General features: G+C 42.0%; 1 protein-coding gene across 2 annotated transcripts in view; it reads left to right on the forward strand.

Moving 5' to 3' along the window:
* C3H4orf19 (chromosome 3 C4orf19 homolog) overlaps nucleotides 1-25,262 on the forward strand; it is a 141,829-nt gene that overhangs the window by 97,997 nt on the left and 18,570 nt on the right. For both annotated transcript variants that reach the window (XM_034958435.3, XM_008957555.4), the window contains exon 2: nucleotides 7,020-7,069. The gene's annotated coding sequence lies outside the window, so the exon portion shown is untranslated. The remainder of the gene's footprint in view (nucleotides 1-7,019; nucleotides 7,070-25,262) is intronic.

The following is a 25,262-nucleotide window of genomic DNA, read 5'->3' on the forward strand; positions in this document are numbered from 1 at the left end:
TGGTACCATAAAAAAAAAAAACAGTTACATGATAGAGTTCCAGTTACACAGACAGAGATCCATTCAGTAAATTTCCAAGGTTGCAGACTGTCTGGGCCCACCCAGAAGTCCACTGGGACTGGACTGCCCCCAGTGGGTTATACTGGATATGTGGACATAGAGCCTATGCTAAGCTGCCTGATCAGTGGACAGGTAGCTGTGTAATTGACACCATTAAACCATCTTTCTTTTTACTGCCCGTAAAAGCAGGCAAATTCCTGGGTTTCCCTGTCTATGCTTCCCACAAAAAACGAAGCGTAGCCATAGGTAATTAAAAAGATGATAAATGGCCCCCTAAAAAAATTATACAATACTATAGGCCTGCCAGCTAGACACAAGATGGCTCGGGGGGATACTGGACCCCCAATTACATGCTCAACAGAATCTTATGGTTGCAAGCTGTTTTAGAAATCATCACTAATAAAACCAGTCAAACCTTGACTATTCTGGCCCGGCAAAAAAACCCTCAGATAAGAAATGCTATCTATCAAAATAGATTGGCTCTCAACTACTTGCTAGCAGCTGAAAGAGAGGTCCATAAGAAATTTAACCTTACTAATTACTGTCTATACATAGATAATCAAAGGCAAGTACTCAAAGACATAGTTAGAAATATGACAAAACTGGCACATGTGCCCGTAAAAGTGTAGCACGGATTCAACCCTGAAGCCATGTTTAGAAGGTGGTTCCCAGCACTAGAAAAATTTAAAACTCTTATAATAGGAGTTATAATAGTAATAGAAACCTGCTTACTGCTCCCTTGTTTACTACCTGTACTTCTTCAAATGATAAAAAGCTTCATCGCTACCTTAGTTCACCAAAATGCTTCAGTACAAGTGTACTATATAAATCACTATCAATCTATTGCACAAAAAGACATAAGTAGCAAAAATAAGAGTGAGAACTCCCACTAATAAAAAGTGAGAGTCTCAAAGGGGGGAAATGAGGGAAGAGAGAAACCCTCTCATATTGTTTTATATTGTTTTATACTCAGTACCTGTCTTAAGAAAAAAAACAAGGAAGTGAAATCAAAGACAGGCAGCCCGGGGCCAGGCCCAAAACCAGACTTGGGCCTGCCTGGCCTAAACCTAGTAGTTAAAAATCAACTCATGACTTAGAACCCAATGTTACCCATAGATTTCAGGCATTGTATGGAAGAACATTGTGAAACTGCCTGTTGTGTTGTGTTTCACTCTGACTACCAGTGCATGAAACCCCTATCATGTATCCCCTAGATTGCTCAATCAATCATGACCCTTTCATGTAAAATCTTTAGTGTTGTGAGCCCTTAAAAGGGACAGAAATTGTGCACTTGGGGAGCTCAGATTTTAAGACAGTAGCTTGCCGATGCTCCCAGCTGAATAAAGCCCTTCCTTCTACAGCTCGGTGTCTGAGAGGTTTTGCCTGTGGCTCATCCTGCTACAGTACTATTATCATTGTCATTTTATGCATAAGGAAGGAGCTAGTGAGGCTATGTAACTCTTGTACAATACTATGTGTAATAAACATATAAACCAATGTGCTAAGAGAAACCAGGGGCAGTAGAAATTAACTCAAAAATCCAAGAAGTCTTGAAATAAAATCACTTCCAAATTTGCTCCTTCCTCTGGATTCCCTTTGATGCCACCACACGCCAGGCTTTTTTTTTATCTCATCATTAAATTGAAAGGGTAAACTCTTAGCAAGTCTTTCTGTACTCAACCCTTTTCATTTTCTCTGCTTACCACTGGTAGGTCATGCTTTGTAATATATTGCTTCCATCTTGTCATTCGCCACTTCAGAACCTAATTTGTTTGCCTATCATGCCATATTTGGTCTTCTGGACCTACTTTCAGTAACCTGGCCATATAGGCCATATCCATCTTGTAACCCCAAAATCCAACATGGGTCTCTCCATTGTCTTTCACACAAGTCCTGTTCTTTTCTACCTTTTTGCTTTTACTAAAACTGTCCTCTCTGCCTAATTAATTTCTACCTATCTCTCATGGCCTCATTTTTCCATAAAGCCTTTCCTGGCAGCTTCGTTGCAGTGGGATTACATTTGCTCCCAAACTCCCATAACGCTTAGTGCTGACTGGCTGTACCAGGCATCAGGTCTTCCCCATGTACAAGCAATAGCTTGCCCAACAAATGAGTTATTTATACTTGTATCCATGTATAGAAACACATATTTTCCAGGCACCAGCAGTATACCAAAAAATATTTATTTTTGAAAAGATTTATCACTTCAAAAAGTCATTCTGGGAAAAATTATAACTTCTTTGATGCATCTTATTTCATGATTATTGTTATTTTGACACCTGATCTTTATAGTTCTTGGAGCTGATAAACTTCTTACTTTATCCCTGGATGTTGTTAGTTTCATCTTAGAAGGACTTCTTTGTATAACTGTGCACAACGTAGACACTTGTTTGATATAGGGTATTGTTTGTAAAATTTTTGCATAATATATTGCTGAAATAAACTATAATATGGGATTAATGCCACATTTCATTAAATATTAGATGCCATTGATTGTAACATGTACCATTATCTTATATAACACAAAGATAGAAAATAATGCTGCCAATGTAACCATGATGTGCCAATGATTGCTAGATACATTCCAATTCCAGATATGTTAAAAGGTAAATGAATACACATACATCTTAGAATCGATAAAATGTGAGCGTTGTTGTGTTATAATATTATGCATTGGTATTAGGCATCTTTACATTGCCAATGATATTTTTAAGTCAAATTTTTTAAAACATGCAAGGTACCACCTATATGCAAGTCACTGTGCCAAGGGACACAATGTGCAGATAAACACTGATGAAACCATGGCTTTCTCTACTGAGGGTTTATAGTCTGATAGAGGGAACATTGTATAAATGAATTATGTACTATAATCCAAGACGGAAAGTGATCAGAGCTATCTACCTTGATACAGTGATATAGTTTGGCTGTGTCCCCACCCAAATCTCATCTTGAATTGTAGCTACCATAATCCCCACGTGTTGTGGGAGGTAATTGAATCATGGGGGCGGGTTTTTCCCATGGTATTCTCGTGATACTGAATAAATCTCATGAGATCTGATGGTTTTATAAAGGGCAGTTCCCCTGCACATGCTGCCCTGCCTCCTGACATGTAAGATGTGCCTTTGCATCTGCTTCACCATCCGCCATGATTGTGAGGCCTCGCCAGCCACGTGGAACTGTGAGTCCATTAGACCTCTTTTTCTTTATAAATTACCCAGTCTCAGGAATTTCTTCATAGCAGTATGAAAATGGACTAATACAAAGAGCTTAAAGATCCTTTAGAAATATTTATTTATTTATTTATTTAGAGGCAGTCTTGCTCTGTCACCCAAGCTGGAGTGCAGTGGTGCCATCAGCTCACTGCACCCTCCACCTCCAGGTTCAAGCAACTCTGCTCCTCAGCCTCCTGAGTAGCTGGGACTACAGGCATGTGCCACCACGCCTGGCTAATTTTTGTACTTTTAGTAGAGACAAGGTTTCACCACGTTGGTCAGGCTAGTCTCGAACTTCTGACCTCATGTGATCCACCCGCCTCAGCCTCCCAAAGTGCTGGGATTATAGGCGTGAGCCACCACACCCGGCCTAGAAATATTTTAAATAGAGTAATTGCCTTTATTTTGGAATTTTTCAAAGTCTTCCTGGAGAAAGTGGTGTGTGAAATGAGTTTTGAAGGATGAATAGAATTTTGCAAACTATTGATTGGGAAGGAGGTATGCCAATTGGGGAATATAATATGTGCAAAGGTATAGAAGCATTGGCATTAAAGAATAATGAAAAGTCTAGTTTGGCTGGAAATAGAAAGTAGCTGGAGGAGTTCCCCAGATAAACTAGGAAGGCCATGGATGTCGTATTGTAGAAGGCCTTGAATGCATAGCTGAGGATATTTAAGATTTGGTAGGCAATACAGAACCACTTAAGGTCTTTTAACAGTGCAGTGGTTTAATGAGAGCTTTTCATTACATAGCTGGCTCCATCTCATCTTTTAGATCCCAGTTTAAATGCTACCCTCTCAAAGGGTCCAACCCTCACTCTAAGTGAATTCTCACCTATAACTCCAAATTGCCACATCCAGTTGGTTTCCTAGGAAGCACTTACCACTGGTTTTGATCTGTCTACCAACCACCTGGTAAGTTGCATGGTAGGGCAAGTAGGGCGTTCTGTTCCCCTTTCATACTCTCAGTGCTTAGCACTCTACATGGCACTTCTTAGGCACTCAGTAACAGCTTACTAAGTGTGCAGACATCTGAGAGTAGCTTCTAACAGACAGTTGGGTACTTTGTTCAAAACAAAAACAAGAATTATGTGACGTTATCAATTCATAGAGGACACTCTGAGACAGGAGGCCAGGAAACAAGTCCTGGCTCCTCCCTACCGATTCCTTGCATGGCCCTGGATAAGTCACTAAGATTCATGCCCTCTGGTTTGTTTATCTTTCCGAAAATGGCTGTGGAGGAACTGACTGCTAAGGTCTTCTCTTCAGAAATGCTGCATCATCCACATGCAAAATATGGATCTGGTGCTTAGGAGACAAAGGGCGTGGCTCAAGAGGTGGATTTTGGATTTGTTCTACGGGGAATACAGTATAATCAAAGTCAAGATAAAGATCCAGTTTTTAAAATGGTCTCGATCCTCTACACAGCATTTGATGCTGTTGGGCTGGTAGCTGTTCTCTTCATCTGAGGCACTGTAGAGCCCTGTACCTCAAAACTTTTCTACTGCTGCTTGTCTGTCTCTTTCACCCAGAACCCTTCACCCCACAGAAGTAGATGTTCAAATCATATGGTTCTGCCTTCTTCCCTCTTCACATCTCACTCCCTAGGGTGACTCTTAACACTCCATGGAAATCCTTGTTCCCCCTGAGTCTCCTCCTTAAACATCAAGCAATCCAGAATATTTACTGCTCCCATCAGGCTGTTATTCTATAGGATGCACCACCTGGCATCCCACCCTATTCTTTCCACATTTCATTAAATTTTCTAACAGTCTTTCACTACAGTTTTTGTTACCTAAAATCTGCAGTTTCCTGTGCATAGCATAGGGCTTGTCACACAGTAGGAATTCAGAATTCTTTGTTGACTAAATAATACTCCATTCTTTCTGCCTCATCTCTGTCACATTCCCCTTGCCTAAAATGCCCTCCCGACACACCTGGTCACTATTAGTTTTTCTTTTTTATTTTCTTTTTCTTTTTTTTTTGTTTTGTTTTGTTTTTTTGTTTTTTTGAGACAGAGTTTCACTCTTGTTGCCCAGGCAGGAGTGCAGTGGCACCATCTCGGCTCACTGCAACCTCTGTCCCCGGGGTTCAAGCGATTCTCCTGCCTCCGCCTCCTGTGTAGCTGGGATTACAGGCACCTGCCACCACACCAGGTTAATTTTTTGTATTTTTAGTAGAGACGGGGTTTCACCATGTTGGCCAGGCTGGTCTCGAACTCCTGACCTCAGGTGATCCACCTGTCTCAGCCCCGCTGAGTGCTGGGATTACAGTCATGACCACGCCCAGCCCCTTTATTAGTTTTTCATCCGATATGATTCCTCTCTGTTTCAGTGCCTGGCTCAGGTACTGTCAGCTTCTGGAAGCCTCCCAGTTACACTCTCTTCCCTACCTGAACCACCTCAGGATTTTGTTGGTGTCCCCTTGATGGCATTGTTTGTACTCTGAATGGTATTGTAGTTCATTGTAACCTCTTCTCGCCTCTTTGCTTTTCCCTGCTAGAGAGTTATCTCCCTGCAGGCATGGACTTGCGTTTCTCATGGCTTCCTTATCAAGTAATATTTAAATGAATTGTGAATACTGTGATAAAAAATAAGAATAATAGAATAATCATGGGACAATGTTTGAGCAATGTATCAGAGCTTAAGGAGTTACTGAACAATTTAAGGAAAAAACCAAGTGAGAAGATTTCGCTGACGAGAATATAAAATTAAATCACTGAAAGGGTGTAAAACCATTCAAATATCATAAGACAGAGCTCATTATCTCGATATACAGTCTACTTGGGAGTGGAATAAGAGCCTTTCTTGAAAATGATGTGTCCATATGTAGTAAATTATTCTAATAATCATGGAGAAGTGAATACAAATCTGAACACTTGTTTTACTTTCTTAAGTTCTATACATCATAAACAAAGATATTTTCTAAATCATGTATTTTATGAAATACCACACATTTATTCATTCGATTTTGCTTGTTTTTGTTGTTGTTTTTTTTGTGGGATTTTTCGCTTAGTCAAAACTTTGTCCATCAGAGAAGAGGCACATTGTCATGTAATGTTTATCAATAGTAATAACAACTAGGATGTCTTAGTCCATTCAGACTGCTATAAGAAAATACCAGAAAGTGGGTGGTTTATAAACAACAGAAATTTCTCAGAGTTGTGGAGGCTGGAAAGTTCAAGATCAAGGTGCCAGCAGATTTGGCGTCTGGTGAGGACCTGCTTCATAGATAACCATCGTTCGCTATAACTTCATAAGGCAGATGGGGCAAGGCAGCTCTCTGGGATCTCTTTAATAATGGCACTGATTTTATCCCTAGAGGGCCCTGCCTCCTAATACCATCACACTGGGGATTGGTTTCAACATATGAATTTGCAGGGGGCACAGAAATTCAGTCCATAGTAGATGGCTTTTGGTTATTGGACAACGCCAACATTTCCAGTGTGTGATCAACAGTTTATATGATGTTCCATTTAAATCTCACTATGATATTATTTTACAGACTGAAATTGTGGTTAACTGTGTGTTGATTGCTGAGTGTCAGGAGCTGGGCTGCAAACCCCAGCCTGATAAATGTGAAACCCCTTGCCTTCCTGGGCAAACTGTTCCAAGCCAGGAACTCCTTCCCCACATTACTGCCCAGTGCCCCTTAGGAAATGCTTCCTGCAGTCACACTCACGATAATACCTGACTGTGAAAAGAAGGCAACCCACAGATCTCAATGTTCAACTTTTTTGTTGTTGCAGGAAGAGAAGTTAAACTTCTAGAGAAACCTAACAGACAATATCCACAACAGGTAAGCTATTTTATCTTTCCATGCTTTGGTGAGAAAATCTATTCTCTTCACTTTCTGTTAAATTTTCTATCATTTGGTCTTCTACTACAGTTTTTATTACCTAAAACCTTAAAGCCAGTAGACACAGAAGTCCCCAAAGTCTCCTCCTTTCTGACTCACTCAGGTTTGAGTAGAATTGCTGTTTCCTTTTTACGTTTGTTTTTTGGACATACAATTCTAAAACGAGTGTGATAATGCATGGTTCAACCAAGTCTCCACACTGAAAAGATTTCCAGTTAATCTATCCCCCCATCCCCAGGCAATTTCAAGCCTCTCCCGTAATGTCCATGCCTCAGAACAGTGGCTCTCAGCGTGTGGTCCCGGGACCTACGGCATCAGCCTCACCTGGGTACTTGTTAGAAATTCAGTTTCTCCCAGGAAGAAAACCTAGGCATTACCATTCAGGACATAGGTATGGGCAAGGACTTCATGTCTAAAACACCAAAAGCAATGGCAACAAAAGATGAAATTGACAAATGGGATCTAATTAAACTAAAGAGCTTCTGCACAGCAAAAGAAACTACCATCAGAGTGAACAGGCAACCTACAAAATGGGAGAAAATTTTCGAAACCTACTCATCTGACAAAGGGCTAATATCCAGAATCTACAATGAACTCAAACAAATTTACAAGAAAAAAACAAACAACCCCATCAAAAAGTGGGCTAAGGACATGAACAGATACTTCTCAAAAGAAGACATTTATGCAGCCAAAAAACACATGAAAAAATGCTCACCATCACTGGCCATCAGAGAAATGCAAATCAAAATCACAATGAGATACCATCTCACACCAGTTAGAATGGTGATCATTAAAAAGTCAGGAAACAACAGGTGCTGGAGAGGATGTGGAGAAATAGGAACACTTTTACACTGTCGGTGGGACTGTAAACTAGTTCCACCATTGTGGAAGTCAGTGTGGCGATTCCTCAGGGATCTAGAACTAGAAATACCATTTGACCCAGCCATCCCATTACTGGGTATATACCCAAAGGACTATAAATCATGCTGCTATAAAGACACATGCACACATATGTTTATTGCGGCACTATTCACAATAGCAAAGACTTGGAACCAACCCAAATGTCCAACAATGATAGACTGGATTAAGAAAATGTGGCACATATACACCATGGAATACTATGCAGCCATAAAAAAGATGCGTTCATGTCCTTTGTAGGGACATGGATGAAATTGGAAATCATCATTCTCAGTAAACTATCGCAAGAACAAAAAACCAAACACCGCATATTCTCACTCATAGGTGGGAATTGAACAATGAGAACACATGGACACCGGAAGGGGAACATCACACTCTGGGGACTGTTGTGGGGTGGGGGGAGGGGGAAGGGATAGCATTAGGAGATATACCTAATGCTAAATGACAAGTTAATGGGTGCAGCACACCAGCATGGCACATGTATACATATGTAACTAACCTGCACATTGTGCACATGTACCCTAAAACTTGAAGTATAATAATAATAAGATAAAATAAATTCAGTTTCTCAGGCCCCATCCCAGACCCACTAAATCAGAGGGTCCAGGATAATGACTAGTCCTCGAGATGATTCCAGTATACTCTCCTGTTTAGGACCCAGGTACTGTGAATACAGACCTTCCTTCTCTTTATTTCTCTCTGAGTCTCCTTCCCAAGCCCTTTACCATTTCCATCTTTGTCCGAACTTGCATTATAATCTTCTATATATTTTTACTCCAGTGGAACCAGCCTGGTCCCCTCACTCTGTGTCTCCTGAAAGTGGTGCATGCATTATTCTTGTTCCCCTTTGCAAATTCTAGATGGTCAAGCTGCCTCCTATCTGCAAACCTTATCTTCCTTTAAAGTTCATGCCATTGGCCTATTCTGTCCTTTTCCCTACTTGTTGCCTTTATCTGGGGACTTCCCAGTGGCTCTAGATCATTCAGTACCATAGGCCCAAAGCCTTTCTGACTTTCTGCACTCTAGTCATCCTCACTTCCACTACATTTCACTTTCCATGGCCACATCCTGGACCATGTCCTTCATTGTAGACACTAATGTGCCAATGCCACCATCTCTTATGGCTCCAAATTCTCATGCTCAAGGATGCCAGGTCACCGGTCTTGCTTTTGTTCCCCCTAACCTCATTAGGATCCTCACCCTGCAGGACTCTTTCTTCTTCCTTAGCCAACCTCTTGGCCACACAGCCCTAACCTTTTAGTGCAGGCTCCAGGTCCATTGCTTCAGCCATGCTTGCCAGCACTCTCAAGACCCAAGCCCTGTTGCCTTATACCTCAACCTGGGACCAGGGTAGTAACCCACATTCTATAGGCCTTTACCTGGATTGCCGGGCGCTGCTGGGAGAGGGAAAGAATGCCAGAACTACATGCATTGGCATCACTCAGATTTTTGGTGGCCAGCTGAGGCCAACCCTCAGCACTGCTCAGCTGCCTTTCAGTCGTTGCTCTTCCCCTCCACCACACACCATTCCAAACCTTGTCACTTTGAGCTTTCACATCTAGCCCTTCCAGCAGACACCTTGCCCCCTACATCAAGAAACTCACAGCTTACAGTCTTCCAGCTTCCCTCCCTGCATCTAGAACTGTCTCCACTTAAAATCACGCTTGCCTCTTTCCCTCTAGGCTCCAAGGGAAAAGTGTATATCTGTACATCTTTCTAAGGTGTATTTCTTCACTAGTGATCTTGACTTGATCCTAGATTTTCCCCCATTCTTTCTACTATTCTCAATTTCTTTCAACTATCTTTTTCCTCCTTGGCTTATAAAAGGTATTTATCTTTCACCTGCTACAAAACCATCCTATAATCCTATATCTTTGTTCACTGTGACTGTTCCCTTCATCTTTTCCATCTCAGCCAAGCTCCCTAAGAGTTCTCTCTCCTCCTTTTCATATGCCCCATGCATTCCTTAACCTGCTGCAGCCCAGCATGCACCTCCACTGCTCTACAACCTTCCTGCATTTCCCACCAACAACCTCCTTGATATGAAATTCAGGTGCACTGTTCCATCCTTTCCTTATCTCTGAGGCACCTGACACTCTTTGATGGAAGACTGTCTCCTCTCCTGCTTCTTGATAATAAAGCCCAATTCCCTCCTTCCTCTCTGAGCATTCTTCCCAGTCCTCCTCATATGCTCATCCTCCTCTGCCTAAGAGCAAACAAGCAGAGTTAAGACTTGCAGGCAACTCGCAGGCCCCACCCTCATGAGTTGAATAGTTGAGAAGGCAGGAAAGACGTCAAAAAATGAATTAAATAAAACTGTAAGTTGTGCTAAGAATGTAAAGTGAAAGGTGATATGAGGTGGAATAACAGGGTTTAAAACTGGCTGGTTTAGATTGGGTGGGGTGAGAAGGCAAAGGAAATAGTCTATGACAAGGTCCTTGAGATCAGGAGCAAAACATAAATTTTAAAGACTTGAAAGAAGGCCAATGTGGCCAGGGAAAGAAAGGGGGGACAATACACCAGAAAGCTGTGTATGAGATAGAAAAGACTTCATCTATTATTGTATAAGTTTCTTATTAATTTTAAGTGAGTTACTGCAGTCGACAATCATAATTCACTGTAGTTATGTTCTATAAAGTCACTTCAAACAAGGAGTTAGTGAATACTGCACCATTGCTCTCAGGGGAAATATGGGGTTAGGTTCCTACAAGCCTCTGGTCACAATATTTTCATCAACTGATCAATATATAACTTGTTTTATGTGTGTTTCAGTTGTTAAAGCACTTTATTTGCATATGTATTGTTAATTCATTAACATTGAGCTCAGGGCTAACAGCACTATGACTCATTTCTGAACAAAGCTCATCTAACACACACATTTTCTCTGTAAGGCACATCACAGCATTCTTGCACCTAGGACCACTAGACAACACGTCAGCACTATGCCTGGGGCCATTTTTAACAGTGACATCACCAACAAAAAGCACAAAATGCAAACAATGGGTCCATGAGAAGATACCCATTTACAGCATGGCACAGTGCCATCTTGTTTGAGCTCAGCTAGAAACATAAGCATCTAATGACTCAAAATATTTTGCCCACTCTGCACATGCCCGGGAATGGCCACACAAGCACCATGAGTATTGATTTGGGGGTTACAAATTAACGTTAGTAAGTCAGTGAATTCACAAATACAGAATCCACAAATAATGAGAACCAAGTGTATATGTAAAGCATGTCGATGAACACCAGGTACATAAGAAGGAATATGTACATTTGATATTTTAATCATCTTCGTTATTGCATGCTACTAAATATCCTGACAGCATGAGATACCTCTGAAAAGTTTTAGGCAGGGGAAGTGATAATGATCCAGATTCATGGCCTAAAAAGATCGTGACTCCTTTGTGGCAAATATGTTAGCCAGAGACACTAGCAGGTATAGGTGATAGTAAGGTGATGTTGCAGTCAGTAATCCAGGTACGAAAGAGATGATGCTGTTTGAGGACAGGGCAGTGGGAGTGCACATAGTTCTCCTGGAATGTGCTCTGGAAATCTACCAGAACCACTGTCTGCCCACCTTGGCCCACAAGCCTTTTCTAATCTTCCTACGGTTACTCCGGAGCTCCTTGTCCTATATAGCATATTATATGACATATTTGAATCTAGTACTTATGACACTATATTAGTCATGTATCTATATACTTGTCTCCTTTCCTGGACAGTAAACTCTTTCTACATCCCTGGAATCAAGTTCGGTACTTGGCACATAATAGGTGCTCAGGAAATATCTGTTGCCTGAATGGTTGGTGAGTCATTTAACAAACAGCAGAGATCTTCTACCTCTTAGTGTCTTAGCAATTAGCAGAGTGTCTTACCCCTAGTAGGGGGGTGTTTAAGGCCTCTAAACCGTGCTCAGTCTTTCCAAGTGCAAAACCTATTTTTACTGTACTTTAAAGGAATATTGGGTTCCAACTCTGCACACGTAGGTTCATCTACAATTAGGGGACAAATTATAGGTTTTTTCTTGTCTTCCGACCAGTTCTTGCTTCCAGTCTTGAGTCCAGAAGCACATTTATAAAATAAAATAGTTGGGTGGGATAACTTCTAAGATTCTTTCAAATCAGAGCCCTATATCACTCTGCTAAGGCTACCATAACAAAATACTCTAGACTGGGTGGCTTAAACAAAAGAAATTTATTTTCTCAGAGTCCTGGAGGCCGGGAGGTCCAAGATCAAGAAGTCGGCAAATTCGATTCCTGGGAGAGCTCTTTCCAGCTTGCAGATGCCGCCTTCTCACTGTGTCCTCACGTGCCCTCTCCTCAGTGTGCTCTGGACCCACCAGCACCATTCACTTTCGCTCACAAGCCTTTTCTAATCTTCCCGAGGTTGCTCAGAAGGGAGTGCTCTCTCTCCTCTTCTCATAAGGCCACCAATCCTCTTATGTTAGGACCCCACCCTGATGACCTCATTTAACCTTAATTACCTCCAGAAAGCCCTATCTCTAATTACACTCACAATGAGTTAGGGTTTCAACATGTGAATTTGGGGGAAGACACAATTCAGTCCACAGCGGGTACTGTAAGATTCTGGGAATTACCCTGAACTAGTTTATTCCAAGCAGGTGGCCCTGAGCTGTGCTTCCTTTAAAATCTATTTGTAGCCTTACCAGACTATATTATATAAACTCCTCTCCACATGGCCACCTCTAAAACTTCCTCAGCATTTTTAGAACTTAATTTTGTCCAAATGCTTCAAGTTTCTTCCAGATGTCTGCCATCTCCCAGATACAGCTACTTAGCAAAATCAGAGACATTCCCTGTCATGGAGACACACCCCAGGTCCCATGTGGTTCCAGGGAAGATTTGGTCAAAACATTGCCCATTTCTACACAGTGTCTAAGTGGAACTAGCACCCAATGGTTAAAGAATATTCTCAGCCAGGGACCGTGGCTCACCTCTGTAATCCCAGCGCTTTGGGAGGCTGGGACGGGTGGATCACCTGAGATCAGGAGGTCGAGACCCGCCTGGCCAACATAGTGAAACCCTGTCTCTACTAAAAATACAAAAAATTAGCTGGGCGTGGTGGCAGGCACCTGTAATCCCAGCTATTCAGGAGGCTGAGGCAGGAGAATCACTTGGACCCGGGAGTCGGAGGTTGCAGTGAGCCAAGATGGCACCACTGCACTCCAGCCTGGGTGACAAGAGTGAGACTCTGTCTCAAAAAAAAAAAAAAAAGAAAGAAAAAAAACGAATATTCTCGCAGACAATTGCCATGAACATGCAAATGGCCAACATTTCCTAAGCACCTACTATTTGCAAGACACATATTGCCAGCCCTGTCACATGTTTAAGTCATGTGATCCTCATAGGACCCTGACCAGTACTTCTGGTAATGCAGCCATAAAAATGAAAGTGACCATGCACTGATGCCAGGGGTGTCTGACTTTTTTATTTATTTATTTTTTTTGAGATGGAGTCTCACTCTTACTGCCCAGGCTGCAGTGCAGTGGCGCGATCTTGGCTCACTGTAACCTCCGCCTCTTGGATTCAAGTGATTCTCCTGCCTCAGCCTCCCAAGTAGCTGAGATTACAGGTGTCTGCCACCATGACCAGCTAATTTTTGTATTTTTAGTACAGATGGGGTTTCACCAAGTTGGCCAGGCTGGTCTCGAACTCCTGACCTCAGGTGATCCACCTGCCTCGGCCTCCCAAAGTGCTGGGATTAAAGGTGCGAGCCACTGTGCCCAGCCCGGTGTCTGACGTTTTTCAGCAGATCCTTTAGTAATGATTGATGCTGAGCTTGTTAGAAACACAGGCTGTCAGGCCCCACTCAGAGCCAGGTGGATTCCTCACGACCAAGTGCCCTGTGCTCCTATCTGTCTACAGGATTCCACCCCATACACACACACACACACACACACACACACACACACACACACACACACACAATAGTCTTTATTCATTAACAAACTACATCTTGTCTGCTCCAAAAAGGAGCCTACTTCCAGGAATTTATAGTCCAGAGAATAGGGACATCGCTTCTCAAACTGTTTCCTTAAACTGTCCCCACGAGGGTACAGGAGGATCTGGGAGGCTGGGGAGTATGGAGAGGATGACCACAAGCTACTGGCAGAACTTGACATCTCTGTGTGCCTTCCATTTCATTCTAGTCATTCACACAAATGTTGCCTTTTCACCCATGATATTCTGAGTTAATTTTATATAACAAATAATGGGCTTCTCCCCCCAAAACCTTCGCATGGGGCCATATTTATTTTGTGGCTTACCTTTCCCTCCCAGCTCATGGCCATGTATCCTCATGTAGAAGGGGGGGCTCTGAGATTGGCTCACAACACGGGCAGCCTCTGGATCTGGGAGAAGTGCAAGGTCAGCCATGGAGGAGGAGCAGCACTGGGTCTAATCTGTGGGGAAGGAACAGGACCCCCTTGATTCCACAGACACCTTCCTCCCCCAGGCTCTTCCACAGAGTTATTGTCCAAATGTACAGTGGGCAGAGACCAACCCAGATGGAGTTCTGATGTGCAGTGATTGTGTGAAGAGGCCTCTGTAGAATTTCAGGAGCCGTTTGACCCCACCATTGCTTGGCCAGACCAGAATAAACCCCATGTCTAGCCAGTGCTAGAGGAAGCCCTGGTCTCATCAGGCTTAAAGGTGACAGTAACTGTGATGGTTAATACTGAGTGTGAACTTGATGGGATTGAAGGATGCAAAGTGTTGGTCCTGGGTGTATCTGTGAGGGTGCTGCCAAAGGAGATTAACATTTGAGTCAGTGGGCTGGGGAAGGCAGACCCACCCTTAATCTGGGTAGGCACCATTTAATCAGCTGCCAGCGAATATAAAGCAGGCAGAAAAAACGTCAAAAGGTGAGACTAGCCTAGCCTCCCAGCCTACATCCTTCTCCCGTGCTGGACACTTCCTGCCTCAAGCATCAGACTCCACGTTCTTCAGTTTTGGGACTCGGACTGGCTCTCCTTGCTCCTCAGCTTGCAGATGAGCTATTGTGGGACCTTGTGATTGTGTGAGTTAACACTTAATATTAACTCCCCTTTACATATATGTCTATCCTGTTCTGTCCCTCTGGAGAACCCTGACTAATACAGTAACCATCTAAAATACCACATCACCTACTTCATAACCTTGCCGCATAGCACATCACCTACACTACTTGGGCCATAATTTTTGTTTCTTTTTTTGTTCTTTTTTTTTTTTTTTTTGCTTTTTGAGACACAGTCTTACTCCATCACCCAGGCTGGAGTGCAGTGGCCTGATCTTGGCTCACTGCCACCTCCACCTCCCGGGTTCAAGTAATTCTCCCACCTCAGCTTCCTGAGTAGCTGGGATTACAGGCGCACATCACCACACCTGGCTAATTTTTGCATTTTCAGAAGAGATAAGGTTTCACCATGTTGGCCAGGCTGGTCTCGAACTCCCGACCTCAAGTGACCCACCCATATCGGCCTCCCAAAGTGCTGGGCTTATAGGCACGAGCTACCATGCCCAGCCCATAATTTTTGTTTCTGAGGCTTTTTATTTTATTTTTTGAGACAGAGCCTTGCTCCATTGGCCAGGCTGGAGTGCAATGGCACAATCTTGGCTCACTGCAACCTCTGCCTCCTGGGTTCAAGTGATTCTCCTGCCTCAGCCTCCCAAGTAGTTGGACTACAGGTGCACCACCACACCCAGCTAATATTTGTATTTTTAGTAGAGATAGGGTTCCACCATGTTGGGTCAGGCTGCTCTAGAACTCCTGACCTCAAGTGATCCGCCCGCCTTGGCCTCCCAAAGTGCTGGGATTACAGGTGTGAGCCACCGCGCCTGGTCCTGAGGCCTTTCTTGTACCAAGTCCTTCTCTTGAGATGAGTAAAATAACCGCTATATCCTGCCATCTGCTGGTGAATTGATGCAATTGCACCTATAAAATTCAGCCCAAATCTAGAGAATCCAGTTCTCTCTTGCAAAAGCTATTGGAGCACAAACTGCTTCTTGCATAATCCAGCGGACTCAAAAAAATAAAATAAAATAAAATAAAAAAACTTACTAGGATGGATGCTAGAAATATTATAATAATAAAAACAATAACAACATTAATAATACCTTCACTATCCTACTTTCAACTTTTACAACCTTGGGCAAGCAAGTTATATAACCTCCCATTTAGTTATCTATAATATACTGGTTCCCACCTTAAAGGGTTGTTTTAAAGTTGAAATGAGTTAATATATGAAAGATGAAAGTCCCCAAAACAGTCCTTGGCACATAGAAAACACTCAGTGGCTGACTGCTTATTGTGATTAAGTACTGGCTGTATGCCAGACATTATAGCAAGCGCTATGCATACTTATCTTAGTGTTCAAAACAATCCTCATAAACTGTAACTATCATCATTCGCGTGTTGCAGATTAGGCCACTGAAACTCACAGAGGGGAAGAAACTTGGCTAGAAGTCACAAAGCTAGTAAGCAGTGGAGGTGGAATTGCTGACTACTCTGATCCTAAGTCACTCACTTAACCACTCTGCTGAACTGCTGGTGTGGTGTGATCAATCTTTCTGAATGTTCGTCTAAATGCCATCTGGCTTCACCAGAATCAATCTCTCTCTCTCTCTCTCACACACACACACACACACGACTATACGCTCTCCCAGGGAGCACCCGGGTGCCATCATATCCCCAGAACCTAGCACAGTGCCTGGTGCATACCAAGACCCAGTGGAGCCATCGTGAAGTCAGCGATGTTGCACGCAGCTGTGAGCATTCGTCACACACCTGTCTTAAGGATAGCAGGCTAATTACTAGATGGGCGGAAAAAGTAGTATCAGATCTTGAATAAAGGGCCACATGAAATGTTTTTCAATCTATGAAAATGACTGTGATATGCTATCGCAAAGACTACAGGAGGGACAAAAGGAGTGACATCATCACTATGTTGTAATAACAACAAAAAAAACCCACATTGAATGTGTTTCCACATTCAACATGGATATCAAAGATCCTGTGAACCCAGCAGCAAGAAAGTCCTAGGACCAGGCCCTGGCCTGTTCCTCAGCATTCCTACAGTGGAAGCACCTCTCAGGTGCACAGGGCCGGCAAGGCCAGCCTTGGTAAAGGCTAGAGAGGCAGCCCTTCTAGTGGTATGATTCCAGAGGGTTCAGGGCCACCTGTCACTGAGAAACACCAATTTCAACCCAGACATTCTACCCTCAGAGGCTGATTTCTTTGGCTCCTGGGAACTTATTTTTTTACATAGTTTTCTTTAAAATGCAGGAACACCAGGAGGCCCAGGGTTGCCACCAGTGCTCTGAAAACCACTGTGCCCTCCTGCCTGGCAGCACGCACCTCTCAGCCCATTCCCAGTGGAGAAGGGGGGTCACTTTCTCCATCAGGAGTCTCCCTGGTCTGAGAGCCTCGTCCCTCTCAGGGACTTTGCTGTTACACACATTCTGTCCCAATCTCACAGTTCCTCCTGGCAGAGGCTGAAGAGGCATTTCCAAAAGAGCTGCAGAGTTCAGGGAATAAGACAGAGAACTTGGCCTTTTATCATTCAGTCAAGATCATGGCCTGGGGTGAGTGTGGACGTAGGACCCAGAGGGCGGTATTGCGAAGAGCTAGTTCACAAACCACTGGGCGTGGTGCCCCACGTGCAGCACGGAAGTACTGAAGCATGCCTTCAGCATAATTCTCAGAATTTGATGTGATAACAACAAGGAAATCAAGTCAATGAGTTGAAGTTCCCCTTTTTTCCCACTTTATCGTTTAGATTGTTAAATTTCAAAGAGAGCTTTGATTCACAAACTCGTTTTGCAGATAAAGAAACTGAGGACTCAAGAGATTACAGCCTGGGCAACAAGACAAAATCCCATCTCTACCAAAAAAATTAATAAATAAAAAGAGCTGGACACGGTGGCGTGTGCATGTAGTTGCAGCTACTCAGGAGGCTGAGGTGGGAGGATTGCTTGAGCCTGGGAGGCAGAGGTTGCAGTGAGCCGAGATGATGCCACTGTGCTCCAGCCTGGGTGACAGAGTGAGACCCTGTCTCAAAAAAAAAGGGGGGGAGAGATTAAACAACTTCACCATGTCCATGCCATTGGTGATGGCGTTATGGCTAGGAGGTAAGAAGTGAATTTCTTTATTTTTATTTTATTTTGAGATGGAGTTTTGCTCTTGTTGCCCAGGCTGGAGTGCAATGGCAAGATCTCGGCTCACTGCAACCTCCGCCTCCCAGGTTCAAGCAATTCTCCTGCCTCAGCCTCTTGAGTAGCTGGGATTACAAGCACCTGCCACCATGCCCAGCTAATTTTTTGTATTTTCGGTAGAGATGGGGTTTCACCATGTTAGCCAGGCTGGTCTTGAACTCCTGACTTCAGGTGATCTGCCTGCTTCGGCCTCCCAACGCGCTGGGGTTACAGGCGTGAGCCACCACGCCCGGCCCCGAGGAGGTGGATTTCTTATACCTGGGCACAGACTTTGCCTGGCTAAGTTCACCCAAACGCCATATAGCTTAATTAGTTTCAGGAGTACAACTCCAGTGATAATTAGGACTGTCATTTTGATAGCAGATTTTTCAGAAGTATTCTACAAAACATGAGATCTGTTGGTTGTTAATAAGTTTGTTATGAGAAAAACAGTTCTGTAGCCCAATAATGTAGGGAAATAATCGGGTTAAACAGAGTGAAACAGTTCCTTCTCGTAACCATGAATTTCTTCATCTTTAATTTCTGTTGTTCCCAAACCTGTTTTGACCAGGGAGCCTTTTCTAGGGAGAAAACCCATGAGCACTTGCCTGCACGCAAATATCCCGTCAAAGCCAGCGCTAGGCCATGCTAACACTTCTATCCCAGCACACTGGCTATTGAGAATGCATGAAATGGACTATTTGATGGTGCTGATAACAAAAGTCTGCATATAATCCTTTTTTTTTTTGAGACGGAGTCTCGCTCAGTCACCCAGGATGGCGTGCAGTGGCGTGATCTCGACTCACTGCAAGCTCCGTCTCCCGGGTTCACGCCATTCTCCTGCCTCAGCCTCCCGAGTAGCTGGGACTACAGGCGCCCGCCACCACGCCTGGCTAATTTTTTTTTTTTTTTTTTTTTTTGTATTTTTAGTAGAGACAGAGTTTCACCATGTTAGCCAGGATGGTCTCGATCTCCTGACCTCGTGAGCCGCCGACCTCGGCCTCCCAAAGTGCTGGGATTACAGGCATGAGCCACCGCGCCCGGCTGTCTGCATATAATCTTTCAAGTTCTCTAAAATAACAGAAGCTTAGCCTCTGTAGGAGAAAAGTAAACACATCAGAAAAATTTGTCCCGTGAGTTTTCAAAGACTGCCCAAAAGAGTAGGAAATGGTTCTGCCAAAAAAAAAAAAAAAAAAAAAAAAAGATTGAGCTGTCAAAGAGTTTATCTTCTAGTCCTTTTTCAACTATAGATTCAGTACTGTATATAATGTTGGGCAAGCAGTCTCTAGTTTCTTCTATAAAGGCAGCACAGCTCCTGGTAGTTATTTTTATTCATTCCTCTTGGGTCAGGACCTCAGTCCCTAGTAGCGGCTCACTAAATATTTGTCTGCTTCGCCTTCTGGCCAGGTTATGTGAAATCTCAAGCTGTGTTTTCTAAACATTAGCAAATGGTTGGAAATTTACATGTTCCATTCTATTGTATCTCCTCCCTTCCAAATACTCCAACTTCTATAAACGCAAACCACCTCCCAGCAGCCACTTTAAAAGTTTGTTGAATAGAACCCTTGGAGCCGGACGTCCTTGACCCTTGGAATTGCATAATAGAGGTTTTGCTGTCTCCCAAGATGGGAAGGGGGAACCACAGTCTCTCCCATTTCTCCGAGCTCCTGCCTCCGGCTTGTAGTTTGGACCACTGGGTAGTATGAGATTTGATTGTGGAAAAGGGTGTAGACCCTCTGTTAGAATAGTTTATCATATCTCATACCCATCATGCCTTCATTCCCGCGTGTCATTCAGCAGCCATTCCTTCATTTAAATAATAAGAATGAAGTGCCCCATGCAAGCTAGATGCTGGTTGGATTAAGCATTGCCTGTGGGGAGCTCATGTGTAGTAGGGAAGGCAGACAGCCGACAAGCACCAAAGTCCCCCTCTAAGATGCAACAACAGCCTGAAGACAGGAACCATACCCTTTATTTGCCTCTAGAGTTCTCATCCTGGGACTATATATGGTCTTCAGTATATACACAGGATGATGTGTAGGTTGGTAGACTTTTGATGAGCTGCCTTCCAAGATCTCTCTCCATGGTCTAATTTATAGAGACTATTATCTTTTTTTTTTTTTTTTTTTTGAGACAGATCTCACTCTATCATCCAGGCTGGAGTGCAGTGGCACAATCTTGGCTCACTGCAACCTCCACCTCCCGGGTTCAAACGATTCTCCTGCCTCACCCTCCCAAGTGGCTGGGATTACAGGTGCCTGCCACCGTGCCCAGCTAATTTTTGTATTTTTATTTTTATTTTTTGAGACAGAGTCTCGCTGTGTCGCCCAGGCTGGAGTGCAATGGCGTGATCTCAGCTCACTGCAAGCTCCACCTCCCGGGTTCACAACATTCTCCTGCCTCAGCCTTCCAAGTAGCTGGGACTACAGATGCCCGCCACCACGCCTGGCTAATTTTTTGTATTTTTAGTACAGATGGGGTTTCACCGTTTTAGCCAGGATGGTCTCGATCTCCTGACCTCGTGATCTGCCCGCCTCAGCCTCACAAATTTTGTATTTTTAGTAGAAACAGGGTTTCACCATGTTGGCCAGACTGGTCTTGAACTTCTGACCTCAAGTGATCCTCCCACCTCGGACTCCCAAAGTGCTGGGATTACTGACGTGAGCCGCCACACACGGCCATATAGGGAATATCTTAATAGCATTGATTTCCTGGAGGTGTCAAGTCCCAGCCCAGGTTGTGACAGGCAGAGTAAGAACTGACCTTAGATTCACACGTTTGTTTTTAACTTCACACCTTTTTAAAACATTTTATTTTGACATTATTTCAGACTAACAGAAAAGTTGCAAGAAAAATGCAAAGAATCCCCATAAATCCTCTACCCAGAGTCCCTAAACATGAACATCTACCACATTTGCTTTGTTGTTCTCTCTCTCTTTATATACACACAATCTTTTTTCTGAATCATTTTAAGCAGTTATATAAACCATGGTCCTTTAGCTCTAAAATCAGGTTGATTATCCTCTATCCAAAATGCTTGAGAACAGAAATGTTTTAGAGTTTGGATTTTTTTTAAATTTTGGAATATTTGCATGTATATCATGAAATATCTTGGGAATGGGAGCTGAGTCTAAATATGACATTCAAATGTTTCATATATACCTTTTACACATACCTGAAGATAATTTTATATTTTTAATAATTTGTGCATGAAACAAAATTTTTACTTCGTTTTCACTGTGGCCTGTCACATGAGGTCAAGTGTGGTATCATGTAGGTGCTCCAAAAGTTTCAAATTTGGGAGCATTTTGGATTTTGGATTTTTGGATTTCAGATGCTCAACTTTTACTTTACTGTGTATTTCCTAAAAACAAGGGCATTCTCTTTTTTTCTGCCTTCTTCCCAACATTGTATTGTATTTTCAAACATATAGCAAAGTTGAAAGAATTTTGTAGTAAATTTCTGTATACCCACCACCAATCCATCTTATATTTTGCTGCATTTCAAAGTAAGTTGTGGACATCATGTATTTCCCTTCTCTGCTTTCACTTAAGCATGTATATCATTAATCAGAATTCTGTATGTGTTTGCATTTTTTGAAATGACTTTCATTACAAAAGTAATGTGTTCATTGTAGAAAATTGGTAATTGCAGATTTAAAAATCTACAAATCTGTCAGTTAGTATTCATTTGTACCAGATATTGTGCTATGTATTTTATCAACATCATCTCTATTCATCCTTTAACAAACCCTAAGAAGAAGCATTATCCCCATTTTACAGATAAGGACTCTGTGAGCAAGTTGCTGCAGTTCCTACAGTGGCAGAGTCAGGATATGCGTCCAAGTCTGTCCCATCCCCTGACTCTCAACTGCATGCCATCCTGCTAGCCTTGTGTCTACTCCACCCCACTCTGAGATAACCACTGTTAACCCTTCTCTCTCAATTCTTTTCCAGGTGTGTAGATTTCCACAAAACTGTGATTATATTATACAAGTCATTTTGTAACTGGCTTTTTTGCACATATGCAAACCTCTTTCTCCAGCACCTTGTTAATGGCTGCAGGGTATTCTGTTGAGTAAAGATACCATATTTAAGAGCTACCTTATTGTTATTTATTTTTCAAGTTTTCGCTATTATCAAATCTTCTTGCATACTACTAATTTTATCCTTAGGGTCACAAGTAGAATTGCTGAGTCAGAGATTATGCATAGTTTCCACTGTTAATACAGATTCTCAAATTTGCTTTCAACATCTCCTACCAGTAGTAAATGACTAGCAGATTTCCCTACATCCTACACTGACATCAAGTATACATTTTAACAACTCATTTTTGTCTGGGTGCAGTGGCTCATGCCTATAATTCCAGCACCTTGGGAGGCCAAGGTGGGTGGATCACGAGGTCAGGAGTTCAAGACCAGCCTGGCCAAGATGGTGAAACCCCATCTCTACTAAAAACACAAAAATTTGCTGGGTGTGGTGGCACGCGCCTGTAATCCCAGCTACTCAGGAGGCTGAGACAGGAGAATCGCTTGAACCCAGGAGGCGGAGGTAGCAGTGAGCCAAGATCATGCCGCTGTACTCCAGCCTGGGTGACAGAGCAAGACTCCATCTCAAAAAAAAAAAGAAAAAACTCATTTCTAGTTAGATAAGCAAAAACATGTATGTTTTGTTTAGCATACCTTTGATTGTTAATCAAGTTGAACATATTTTCACATATAAGGCTTTCCCTTTCATATACTACTTGTTCAGGTCCACACGGTTCTTTTTTTAAGTTGGTCTCTTGAATAATTCCAACCCATTTCACATTAAAGCCAATGTTAAGAGTGAAATTTTTATTTTTCAAGCAGATTTTACTTCATTTATTTTTATTTTAAGTTTTTAAAATTATTTTTAATTTTTGTGGGTACATGGTATATATATTTATGGGGTACGTGAAATATTTTGATACAGGCTTGCAATGCATAATAATCATATCCAGGTAAATGGGATACACATTGCCTCAAGCATTTATCCTTTGTGTTATAAACAAACAAGTGATATTCTTTAATTATTTTTAAATGTACAATTAAATACTTATTGACTGTAGTCACCTGTTAAACTATCAAATACCAGGCCTTATTCTTTCTTTGTAACTTTTGCTTTGCCCCCATTAGCCATCCCCACTTCTCTTTCACCCCCACCCCTAACTATCCTTAACAGCTTCTGGTAACCATCTATCTACTCTCTATTTCCTGAAGTGCAATTGTTTTAATTTTTGGCTCCCACAGATAAGTGAGAACATGAGAAATTTGTCTTTCTGTGCCTGGCTTATTTCACTTAACATAACAACCTCCTGTTCTGTCCATGTTGTTGCAAAGTAAAGGAGCTCATTCTTTTTCATGGCTGAATAGTTCTCCATTGTGAGAACTCTATACCACATTTTCTTTATTCATTCTTCTCTTGCTTCCAAATCTTGGCTATTGTCAATAGTGCTGCAGTAAACATGGGAGTGCAGGTATCTCTTCAATACAGTGATTTCCTTTCTCATGGATATATACTCAGCAATGGGATTGCTGGATCATATGGTAGCTCTGTTTTTAGTTTCTGAGAAACCTCAAAACTGTTCTCCATAGTGGTTGTACTAATTTACATTCCCACCAACAGTGTATGAGGGTTCTCTTTTCTTCACATCCTCGCCAGTATTTGTTGTAGCCCATCTTTTGGATAAAAGCCATTCTAACAGGGTTGAAATGATATCTCATTGTAGTTTTGATTTGCATTTCTCTGATGATCATTGATGTTGAGCACCTTTTCCTATACTGTTTGCTATTTGTATGTCTTCTTTTGAGAAGTATCTATTCAGATATTTTGCCCATATTTAATTGGATTCTTAGATTTTTTTTTCCTGTAGAGTTAAGCTCCTTACGTATTTTGGTTATTAATCTCTTGTCAGATGGATAGTTTGCAAATATTCTCTCCCATTCTGTGGGTTGTCTCTTCACTCTGTTGATTGTTTTCTTTGCTGTGCAGAGGCTTTTTAACGATCTTTGTTGTCCATTGTTGCTTTGGGTGCCTTTGTTTCTTGGGTATTACTCAATAAATCTTTAATCAGTCCAATGTCCTGGAGATTTTCCCTTGTCTTCTTGTAGTAGTTTCATAGTGTGAGGTCTTAGATTTATGTCTTTATTCCATTTTGATTTGATTTTTATATACAGCAAGAGAGAGGGATCCAGTTTCATTCTTCTGCAATATGAATATCTAGTTTTCCCAGCACCATTTACTGAGGAAACTGTCCTTTCCCCAGTGTATGTTCTTGGTTCCTTTGTTGAAAATGAGAACACTATAAGTGTATTGATTTGTTTCTGAGTTCTGTCTTCTATTGGTCTATATGTCTATGTTTTTATGCCAAAACCATGCTGTACTGATTACTATATCTCTGTAGTGTAATTTAAAGTCAGGTAATGTGATTCTTCCATTTTGTTTTTTTCGCTCAGGATGGCTTTGGCTAGTCTGAGTCTTTTGTGGTTCCACATACATTTTAGAATTGTTTTTTCTATTTCTGTGAAGAAATGTTGATAGAGATTGCATGGGATCTACAGATTGTATTGGGTAGTATGGACATTTTAACGATATTGATTCTTCCAATCCATAATCATGAAATATCTTTCTAATTTTTGTGTCCTTTTTAATTTCTTTCACCAACATTTTATAGTCTTCATAGTAGAGATCTTTCACTTTTTTGGTTAATTCCTAGGTATTTAATTTTATTTGTATCTATTAGAAATGTGATTTTTTTCTTGATTTCTTTTTTGGATTGTTCGCTCTTGGCATATAGAAATGCTACAGGTTTTTGTATGTTGATTTTGTATCCTGTGACTTTACTTAATTTGCTTATCAGTTCTAATAGTTCTTTGGTGGAGTCTTTAGATTTTCCCAAATATAAGGTTGTATCATCAGCAGACAAAGGTAATTTGACTTCTTCCTTTCCAATTTGCATGCTTCTTATTTCTTTATGTTCTCTGATTGCTCTAGCTAGGACTT

The sequence above is a fragment of the Pan paniscus genome, chromosome 3 (assembly GCF_029289425.2).
Source record: "Pan paniscus chromosome 3, NHGRI_mPanPan1-v2.0_pri, whole genome shotgun sequence".
NCBI classification, from domain to species: Eukaryota; Metazoa; Chordata; class Mammalia; order Primates; family Hominidae; genus Pan; species Pan paniscus.